Below are 11509 nucleotides of genomic sequence, written 5' to 3'. Positions count from 1 at the left end.
TAAATTGCAGAGACAATGTATGAGGTAAAACCACATTTTCTTAGTTGTAACTACCATGCATAAAAATTAATGTGTGTCATAAATTAATTTATCAGCATTCTGGAATATATTTATTTGCATATACATGCTAAAACTCTTAAAATCTCAATAATTTAACCAATTTTCCATTCGGTCTGTTAAAAATACCTTTGAAACTAAATTATATATCTATTTCTATTATATACTATATATTTTATATTATGTAATATATTGTTATATATGCCATGTATTTCTAATATTAACCTTTTCATTTCATCTTTTTTACTTCTGCATATCAATATGTAAAACATTCTAAATAAGCTTTCAAATACATGAGTAACTTTTAACACCTACTGGTTGTTAATATTTCTATTGAGAAGAAAATAATATAAAAGCCGTTTATCCTTAGTGAAAAAAACTTAAGTTACACTGTGTGAAGAATGTCCTAACCACAAGCAGCATCCAACAGCTAATATTGTTTTTGAGCACATGTTTGCTACTATGCCAAATAGAGTGTCTGCTACTTTCTATGTATTATTTCATTTAATATATTCAATGCATTACCTCACCTCATCTCTATATTTAAAACTTCCACGTTTGCATATCTAGCTCAGGACTCCCTTCTGAGGTATGAACTGCTTATTCAACTACCTACTTGATGTCTTCCCTCAGATGTTTGAGAGGTACCTCAAATATAACGTGTGCAAAATGAAGCTCTGTTTTCCTCCATTTTTTTTGTTTCCTCAGTCTTTACCATCTCAGTAAATGGTTCACCGTCTACCCAGTGGCTTCATGCCGGAGAGCTAGGACACATATTATATTTGTCTTCCTTACCTTCCAAAATGATGTTGTTCGTTTTATCTCCAAAGCGTATCTCAAATCCATCCATTTCTTTCTATTGCCACTGCCACCACTGTAGTCCCATCCATCGATATCTCTTGACAGAACCTTACTATAACCTCCTAACTCGTTCCCTTGTTTCCACTCCTGTTCTCTTATAATTCATGCTTTACCCAGTAGCCAGTGTTGCATCCAGTTCATCATTTATTTTTTTTAAAGTCATCCAGTGGTTTCCTTGGCCTAGCCTACAAGGCCCTCTATCTTCTACCATCAACTCAACCCCTCACGCGCCATGCTCAACTATCCTGGTCGTTCAGTCTTCAAACACTCCAGACTTTGTTCTGACTTAGAGTTTCTGTGCTTGCTGCTGCCTCGGCCCAGCTGACTCTTCTCCCAACTGCACAGCTGGCTCCTCATCTTTCAAACTTCATCTAAGATATATTTCCTCCTAGAAACCTTCATGGGCTGTCCACTCTAAAGTGTCCTCCTTCTCAGGCCATCTTTTATTTCCTCAGAAGCATTGCTCACCAATATGTAAGATTTAATTCATTTATTTATTTTATTGTCTATTTCATTTGAATATGAGATCCATGATACACTCAGATATGCCCTGTTTGACTTATCCCCAGCTAGTTACTTAGCATGTAGCACAAAATATGCTCACAATAGAAGATATTTTAGTTCTATGTTAAATGAATATAAATGTCATGAATCTTTAATATGCAATAAAAACATAATAATCTTTCCCTGAGATTTTAAGAGAAAAAGCTAGACTAATGGTTCCCAAACTCTATTTTATGTAGTAATAAAATAAGAGGGAAAAAAAGCAAGAGCAAAAATTATGTTGTGAAGATTCTGCTATTGTTGTTAAGTATGTCTAGTTATAAACAAGAAAATCACCACACTTTGTATGTCTGCCATCGTTGTACCAGACAGAATGGTGGAGAGCTAAAAGCATTCTAGGCCAAAGATTGCATCTATAAAGGCACAAAAATTGAGATGGTATGGTGGCTTGGAGTAAAATCAGTAAGTGTAGTTTGAAGAAAGTGACCAATAACAAGTTTGAAGAAGTTGACAGGTTTAGATGATGGAGAGTTTTATAAACATGCGAAAGCATTTGGACTTAACTCTATAGGGAGTGTGAAGCTCTATAGCATAAAACAGCTTTCAATGGGAAAATGATGTGGTCCAATTTGTATTAAAAAATTGTTTTGTGGCCAATATGGCAAATGGTTTGGAGGAAGATGAGATACAAATCAGAGAATCCAGTCAGAAGGCTGTCGGAATAACCCAAAAGCGAGATGGCAGGTCAGGCTTGAAATGAGGAGATGACATTGAGGATGAAGGTGAAGAAAATGGTCTTTGCTATTAGCAAAATAGCAAAAATTCTTGGAGTGATTCCCATGACGTTCCAATTGAACACTGGTTCCAGTTCTGGCTTCTATCTTCTACCTATGAGATTTCAAATGCATTTACATGTTGCATATCAGTTGGCCTCATAACATCCTTTTTTTTTTTTTTGCAAATATATCTTAAAGAAAACCATTACACTATAGAGCATTCATTATGAGGATTAAAAGAAGAAATGGGTGTGAAAGCACTTTTAAAGTACTAGACAAATGGAAGCTATTTTTATTACCAGTAAGTCAATTTAGTTTACAAAGAGAAAAATCACTTTCTAGCATGTAAGCTCTGGTAAGCAAACTCCCTAGGCAAAATGAATCATTCTTACAACCATAGCACTTTTTTGTACTTCTATCATAACACCTCCATTAATTATAAATTGTTTATGCATTTTTTTCATAGTGTATAAATCTTTTGGAGGCAGAGACAGAGGAGTCTTATGAATCATGCACCCTGGTTTGTGGTAGACAGTAAATGGTCAGCAAATGTTAATTGCATGCATGAGTGAATGATTAGTTCACAGGAAAGGATAAAGCCAGGTAGCAGGGAGCTGGTACAGACATCAGAGATTAAATAAACAATAGGGCAAACATGTTAAAGTGAAAAGATTTAGTGTTATTAATGATCATATATTCCATTTTAGTCTACAAGATATGTATAGGGTATGTAGTGTATATACTGGTATATATGTATGTGTATATATATGTGTGTATATATGTATATATATGGTATATATATGTGTATATATATATATGGTGTATATATATATATATCTTGTAGACTGTACTACAAGACTGAATGCCAAAATTATCAACTTGCTGTATGTAAAGTTATTTTGTAATACTAATAATTAAAAATCCTTTTGTAGTATTATATTTGTTTATCCATTCATTCAGCAAATCTGTTTCCAATGCCTGTTAAGTACAAAACACTGTGTGGACATGTTCCTATTCTCAAGACGTTTGCTGTACAGTAGGAAGGAGAGGAGGGCCTGCTCTCTGCCAAACACTGTCCTAGGAGTTTTGCACAATCCATTGAGTATTCTCTATATTTTTAACAGCCCTGAGAGGTAAGCATTATTACACCCATATTACAAATAAGAAACCTCAACACATGGACACAGGGAGGGGAACATCACACACCGGGGCCTGTTGGGGGGTTGGGGGCTAGGGGAGGGATAGCATTAGGAGAAATACCTAAGGTAGATGACAGGTTGATGGGTGAAGCAAACCACTATGACACGTGTATACCTATGTAACAAACCTGCACGTTCTGCACATGTATCCTAGAACTTTAAGTATAATAAAATAATAATAATAGAATAAAATAAGAAACCTCAACTAAGAGAATATTATTAATTTCGCTGAGACCACAGAGCTAGGAAGAGGCAGAGGCAGGTCGATTGATAACAAGGAAGAGCATCAAGGATTATTTCTTTTTCAGAGTCTGGATCCATTGCAGCCATTTTGAAATTAACAAATAATAAGAGAAGGCCAACAAGGACAGATGTATAAAAGTATAATGAATCATAACAAGAGCTTCATCCTCCTGGAATTATTGGTTTAGTAGTACGATTTAGGAAAATGAATACAATCACAAGGTGGGATCTTAACCAAAGATGGTCAGATCACTGGGGGAAACAGCTCTCAGAAAGAGAGCAGCATCTAGGTGTGATATGAAAGTGTTCTGGGCTTGGAGGGCCAGAAGATCACTATTTACGACATCACTGCAGTTCTAGTTGTGTGGTGGTGGGAAGGACACTGAAATTTCTTGACCTCACTGCCCTAATTTGTTAAATATAAGAAATAATAGAGCTTTCTACCTTATTTTAAGAATTAATGGGTGGATGTATGGGAAAGCACTTTCTAAAATGTGTTACAAATTTATGATTAAGAAAGCCAATTTCACAGAAACAAATTTTTGGTATAAGAGCCATCAAATAAGAGAAAGTATAAAGAAGTGACTTATAGATGCTTATCCCTAGTAACATGGTGTCTGTTACACAGTAAGTGCTTAATAAATACTTTTTGAGCTTAGCTCCAGAATGACTGAAAGACACAAGAGAAAATCAGATTCTCTCTCTTCAAGTGAGTGGGAAGACATGTTACACCCAACTTCTTGTAACCTATTCAACACACAAAACAGTTGTCAATAAATATTAGTTATAATCTAAAGTGCTGATTAAATTGGATCTTCTTTGTCCATTTGGTTGTTTAAGATACATATGTACTTATGTGTTGCAGAGAGGTATGTACATGAGTACATGCCTGTGTGTCTGTGTCTAAAAGAATATACTTGGGAGTTCTGGTGAACTGTCCTCATATTTGTTTGGTTCTGTTAAGTATCTAATTCCTTTCTATTGGTGAGGGTTGGAAGCATGCAGCACAATTGGGCTGTAGAGTAGTACCATATATTTTCCATGGATATTATATTTCAGCAGGTATTATAGACACTCGTTAAAGGGATAAAGTTAAGCCTGGTAATGCTACACACTAGCCAGAGAGAGAATTTATTTGAGGAAGGCTGTTTTACTTAGCACCATCAAACCACATATTCGTAGTTATCAATCTGCCTACCACAAATACCTTTAAATTAAATAGGTGAGTATACATACACCTGCCTTTGCTAAGAATGTGGCCAATACTCACCTACAAATCTTAATCTTGTAAGGAATAACAACAATAAGATTACTAAACATTATAGGAAGTCTTTATTCTACTTTAACATTTCATTCAATGCCATTTAAATGTGTTTTTGTAATAAGATGTTATTAAGAATAAGTGTTTAGAACCTCTGCCTCCTTGAAGAGAGAGTAGATTATTTGCCTCTCTTCCTCCCACTAAGGACAACGAATAACCCTGAATATTATATACAAAACAAAAATCTGAAAGTCCAAAAGGTAAAGACAAGAAGGATAACTGTCGAGGCATCTTGGAACCCAAGGGACAGTAAGGCCCTTTGGTTTCCTTTTTGCCTTGTATATCCCAGAATTGGAGGTGGAGAAACTAGAACTCTGTAAATGCTAACATGTTCAAACAGCAAACAAAGCCCCAACAAAAGCCTGCTCTCTGTAGTCAAACAAACAAACAAACAAACAAACAAAACAGGAAAAGGGCAGTCTAGCAGCACAGAAGCTTTAGAAAATAACCATTCTATTCCTGCCAAATACTACAGAAAAAAAAAATGTGGCCCGGCTATTAGCTATGCCAGCAAAGACCAAGTGGGTAGCCTAGAGCTTCACCCTTGCTAGGCTGTAACAAAGTGTTTCCCCCCAACACCCTAAACATACCTGGATGGTGTTAGATGGTGCTGGATGGTGTTGGAGGAGGCCGAGTAGAAAACTAGTACTTTCATTCTTGCCGAGAAACAAGGAAGACCCCCACTCACAATGTCAGTGGAGACCACATGTAAACCTGGACTTCCACCTGCACCCTGCAGTAATTAGGTTCTACTCCCTCACGCTACTGAGCCGACGTCAGAAGATACCTAATGGAGACTCTGGACTTTTGCTAGTGTTCAGTGGTAATGAGGCCATACAATCCCTGTAGTGACATTGGAGGACATGTGGGGAGCAGTAATGAGTCATTTGCACTTTTATCCAGGGTGGTATCAGGGGAGGGCTAGTGGGGAGCTGAGACCCCCACTTCCTCTCAGTAGTGACATGGAGCCCCCTGTTCTCAGGTATCAACAGGGGCCGAGTGAGGAACCTGGACTTCTGTCTCTACCTGGAAGTAATGAGTCAATATCCCCTTCTGCTGTTGCCAGAGTGATATCATAGATAGCTAACAAAAGTATAAAGTTAAAATAAAATCTGGAGTTTGTTAACAAAATACCCAAAATGTCCAGGTTCCAGTCAAAAATGATTCATCAAACCAAGAACCAGGACGATCTGTCTTGAATGAATAATAACAACGAATGCCAACACTGAGATGACAGAGATGTTAAGATTTGAGGAGTTTTCAACCATTATTTTTTCAGCTCTCCCTTTTTTCTTCCTCCCATATTCCAATGACATGAATGTTAGAGCTTTTATTTTAGTCATAAAGATCCCCAAGTCTCTCTTTTTTTCAGTATGTTAAGATTGCATAATTTTCATTGTTCTCACTTTCAGTGTACTGATTATCTTTCCTGTCCCATTTATCTGAAAAAGAAAGTTAAAGCAGCTATTATAAAAGATGCTTCAATGAGCAATTATAACATGCTTGAAACAAATGAAAAAAAGTAGTTTCAGCAAAGAAGTAGAAGCTGTAAATAAACTCAGATTTTAGAACAGAAAATGCAATAACAAATAAAAAAATTCAGTGGATGGACTCAACAGCTGAATGGAAGGAACAGAAAAGAATCAGTAAACTGAAAGAAAGAATAATAGAAATTATCCAATCTGAACAATAGAAAATAAACTTAAAAATTGAACAGATACTCAGGACTTATGTGACTATATCAAAAGATCTAATATTCATATCACAAGACTACTGGAACCAACAGGATATAATCAGTAGTTACAGAACACTCAATCAACAACAGAATACAAATTTTTTTCAAGCACCTATGGAACATATGCCAAGTTAAATCATATTCTGAATCATAAAAAGAACAACAACAAACTTATAACAATTAAAATCATCCAGAGCATGTTCTCTGACTACAGTGAAATCAAACTAGAAATTATTTTAAAAAAATAACAGTAAAATCTCCAATCACTTAAAAACTAGACAACTTACTTCTAAATAACCTTTGAGTCAAAGAACTCTCAAGGGAAATAAAAAAATACATTGAACTGAATGAAAATGGAAATAATACATGTCAGAATTTGTGGGATGCAGCTAAAGCTGTACTGAGAGAAAAATCTATAGCACTAAATGCTTACATTGGAACACAGGACACATTTCAAATTAATAGTCTTAGCTTCCACCTCAAGAAACTAAAAGAAGAATAAATAAAATAAAGCAGGCAAAAGAAAGGAAATAATAAAGATAAGAGTAGAAATTAACAAAATTAAAAATAGAAAAAGAGAAAAAGAAACAGTTGGTTCTTGCAAATTTCTAGTAAGAGTGACAAGGAAAAAAAAAGAGAAGATGCAATTTACCAATATAAAAAAATGAAACAACTGATATCACCACAAACCCTGAAGACATTAGATAATAAGTGAATATTCGAACAACTCCACATACAAACATTTGATAACAAATAAAATGAACCAATTCCTCAAAAAGCAAACTCTCAACACACTCAATAAGAAATAGATAATTTTTATAGCCCAACAACTCATAAAAATTGAATTTGTAACTTTAAAACTCTTTGATCCCCACCCAAATCTTATTGAATTGTAATCCCTAATGTTGGGGGAGGAACCAGGTGGGAGTCTACTAGATCATGGGGAGGGGAGGATTTCCCCCTTGCTGTTCTCATGATAGTGAGTTCTCATGAGATCTGGTTGTTTGAAAATGTAGCACTTCCCCCTTCTCTCACTCTCTCTTCCTCCTGCTCCCACATGTGAGGATGTGTTTGCTTCCCCTTGCCTTCCACCATAATTGTAAGTTTCCTTAGGTCTTCAAGTCATGCATCCTGTACAGCCTATGGAATTGTGAGTCAATTAAACCTCTTTTCTTCATAAATTACCAGTCTCAGGTACTGCTTTATAGCAGTGTGAGAATAGACTTATACATTTCCCAAAAAGAAATATCCAGTCCCAGATGATTTTACTGGAGAATTCTACCAAATATTTGAAGAAGAACTAATACCAATTCAGTGCAGTCTAGTCTCTCTAGAAAACAAACTAGAACTACTTCCTAATTAAACTTATGAGGCTAATTGTATTTTGAAATGAAAACTCAAAAGAAGTACAGAATAAATAAAACTATAGGTAAATATCCCTCATGAATATAAACAAAAAATATTTTATAAAACATTAACAAATATAATTCAATAATATATAAAAATAAAATAATTATACTTCATGACCAAAATAGATTTATTCCAAGGATGCAAGTCTGGTTCAATATTGAAAAACCAGCCAGTGTAACCCACCATATTACCAGAGGAAAGAAGGAAAAAAACACACAATCATGTTAGTTGATGCAAAGAAAACAAAATAAAACAAAAAACATTTGACAGAATTCAGCATGTATTTATTATAAAGCTATCATAAAAAATAGAAATACAGGATAACTTTCTCAGCTTGAGTAAAAAAATGTAAAATATCTACAGCTTAGCATTATACTTAGTGATGAATTACTGAATGCTTTCCCCTTAAATTGAGAAAAAGACATGATGTCAGCTTTCATAATTCTTATCCTACGTAATGCTGAAGTTCTTTCTAGTTGTCGCAATTAAGGCAAGAAAAGAAAAAGACACACACATCAAAAAGGAAGAAATACTACTTTAACTATTTGTAGAAGACATGGTTGTCTACATAGAAAATCTGAAAGAATGTATTTTAAGAACTCTCCCAGAACTCATAAGTAAGTTCAGAAAGATCACCGGATACCAGATAAACATGCAAAAATTAATTGCATTTCTATATGCTAGCAATGAAAACACAGACATCAAAATTAAAAGTATGGCCGGGCGCGGTGGCTCACGCCTGTAATCCTAGCACTTTGGGAGGCCGAGACAGGAGGATCACGAGGTCAGGAGATCGAGACCATCTTGGCTAACACGGTGAAACCCCGTTTCTACTAAAAATACAAAAAATTAGCTGGGCGTGTTGGCGGGCGCCTGTAGTCCCAGCTACTCGGGAGGCTGAGGCAAGAGACTGGCGTGAACCTGGGAGGCGGAGCTTGCAGTGAGCCGAGATCACGCCACTGCACTCCGACCTGGGGAACACAGCGAGACTCGGTCTCAAAAAAAAAAGTATGATACCATTTACAATTCCTCCAAAAATTAAATACTTAGGTGTAAATATAAAAAATATGTACAGGAAGTGCAAGCTGAAAACTACAAAATACTGATGAAAGAAATCAAACAATTTCTAAATAAATGAAGAGGTGTACTATGTTTATGGATTGGAAGACTCAACATAATAAAAATGTCAATTCTCCCCAGACTGATAAACAGATTTAATAAGATTCTCATCAAAATTCCAGCTATATTTTTTATACATGCAGACAAGATTATTCTAACAGTAGTATGGAAAGGCAAGGAAACTAGAATAGCTAAAATAATTGTGAAAAAGAATGTAGTGTGAGGAGTCACTCTGCCCAAGTTCAAGACTTATGTAGCTATAGTAACCAAGACTGCATGTTATTGGCAGAAGGATAGACATATAAATCAAAGGGACAGAATAGAGAATGAAAACAAAGGGACTACATAAATATGCCCAAATGATTTTTATCATTTTTAAATTTTTTAATTAAATTTTTTTTGTAGTTGAGATGTTTGAGTTCCTTGTATATTCTGAATATTAATCCCTTGTAGGATAAATAGTTTGCAAATATTTTATCTCATTCTGTAGATTGTCTTTTCACTCTGCTGATTATTTCCTTTGGTGGGCAGGTTTTTAGTTTGATTTCATCCCATCTGTCTATTTTTGTTTTTGTTGCCTGTGCTTTTCAGGTTTTATTCATAAAATATCTTCCCAGACCAATTTTCTGAAGCATTTCCCTGTTTTATTTTAATAGTTTTATTATATTGGGTCTTACATTTAGTTCAAAGTGGGGTCTAGTTTCATTCTTCTGCATATGGATATCTAATTTCCCCAGCACCATTTATTGAAGAGATTGTCCCTTCCCCACTGTATGGTCTTGGCAATTTTTGACAAAGATGGAGAAGCAATTCGTAGGAGGAATTACAGCTTTTTCAACAAATGGTGCTAAAGCAATTGTAATTTACAGGCAATAAAAATGAACCTCAACCTAAACTTCACATGTTATACAAAAATGTAAAATGAATTATGTATTTAAACATAAAACATAAAACTGTAATCTTTTAGAAGAGAACATAGGAGAGAAGCTCTGTGACCTAGTCTTGCGTGAAGGGTTCTTAGATATAACATTATTAGTAAGATTCATAAAAGAAAAAAATGAATAAATTGGACTTCACCAAAATTAAAAATTTTGCCTCCAGAATGACACTGCTAAGGGAATGAAAAGACAAGATACAAGCTGGAGACCCAATATTTGGAAACCACTTGCCTGACAAAGGGGTAGTGTATAAAATACATAAAGAACTCTCAAAACAAACAACCTGATTAGCAAACAGCAAAATAAAAATTAAAGCCATGATGAGTTATCACTACATACCTATCAGAATGGCACAAATAAAAATTATGACAATACCAAATACTGTTGAGAATGTGGAGAGAGTGGATCTCATTTGTGTTGCTGGTGGTATGTAAAGTGGCACAGTCACTCTTGAAAAGAGGTTGGCAATTTCTTTATAAACTAAATATGCAGCTATCATACCATTCAGCAATTCCACTTTGAGGGATTTATTCAGGGAAGTGAAAGCTTATTTTTACAGAAACTTGTACAAAAATATTCAAAGAAGTTTTATTTATAATAGGCAGAACTGGAAACAACCCAGATGTCTTTTAATAGATGAATGGTTAAGCAAACTGCGATATGTCAATGTTTATTCATCATCTATTTGGTGTCACAGGACTCAACCAGGTGCTTAAACACATTTGTGACTTAAATCTCAGAATGTAAATATTATTATCCTAATTTTGTAAATTAGAAATTTGAGATTAAGGGAGTTTTATAGCTTAGCCAATGTCATTCAGGGCAAAGGCTAGAATTTTCAACCTGAGTTCATGGCATTCCAAAACCCATTTATATCCCACCACAAGAACCTGCCATGAAAATTAGGTGAGGGACTATGTGTGCTTGTTATTCTTTGTAGTTGAGAAGGATATAACTAATCATGTTATACCCTCTCTAAGGACTACTTCTGTCATTACATTTTCAGCCCAAAGCGATTGCCTAAGGGCAGACTTTCTTTTTCAGTAGTTCCCATTCAATGCATTTACCTAGGTATCTGCAAAGTCATGGCATCTGATGAGACTTCTCTAAGAAAGAGAATGGGCTTAAACTCTCTTCTGTTGACTCATTTAACTAAGTAACAGAACTAATGCTTGTTCTTTGTCATAATTAGGTTTGCAACCTCATTTGTGGAGCCTAAAACACCCATTTGCACACATAGCTGCCTGAAATGGCTTTGTTTTACAGTGCATTTCCTCGTCTTCAGAGTCAACTAAAACACAACCATTGAGGTCCACAGTTATGGAACAGGCATGGCTGAAAAAGTA

The sequence above is a fragment of the Gorilla gorilla genome, chromosome 3, assembly GCF_029281585.2.
Source record: "Gorilla gorilla gorilla isolate KB3781 chromosome 3, NHGRI_mGorGor1-v2.1_pri, whole genome shotgun sequence".
NCBI classification, from domain to species: Eukaryota; Metazoa; Chordata; class Mammalia; order Primates; family Hominidae; genus Gorilla; species Gorilla gorilla.
The sequence above is the reverse complement of the archived record's forward strand: the minus strand, read 5'-3'. Positions refer to the sequence as shown.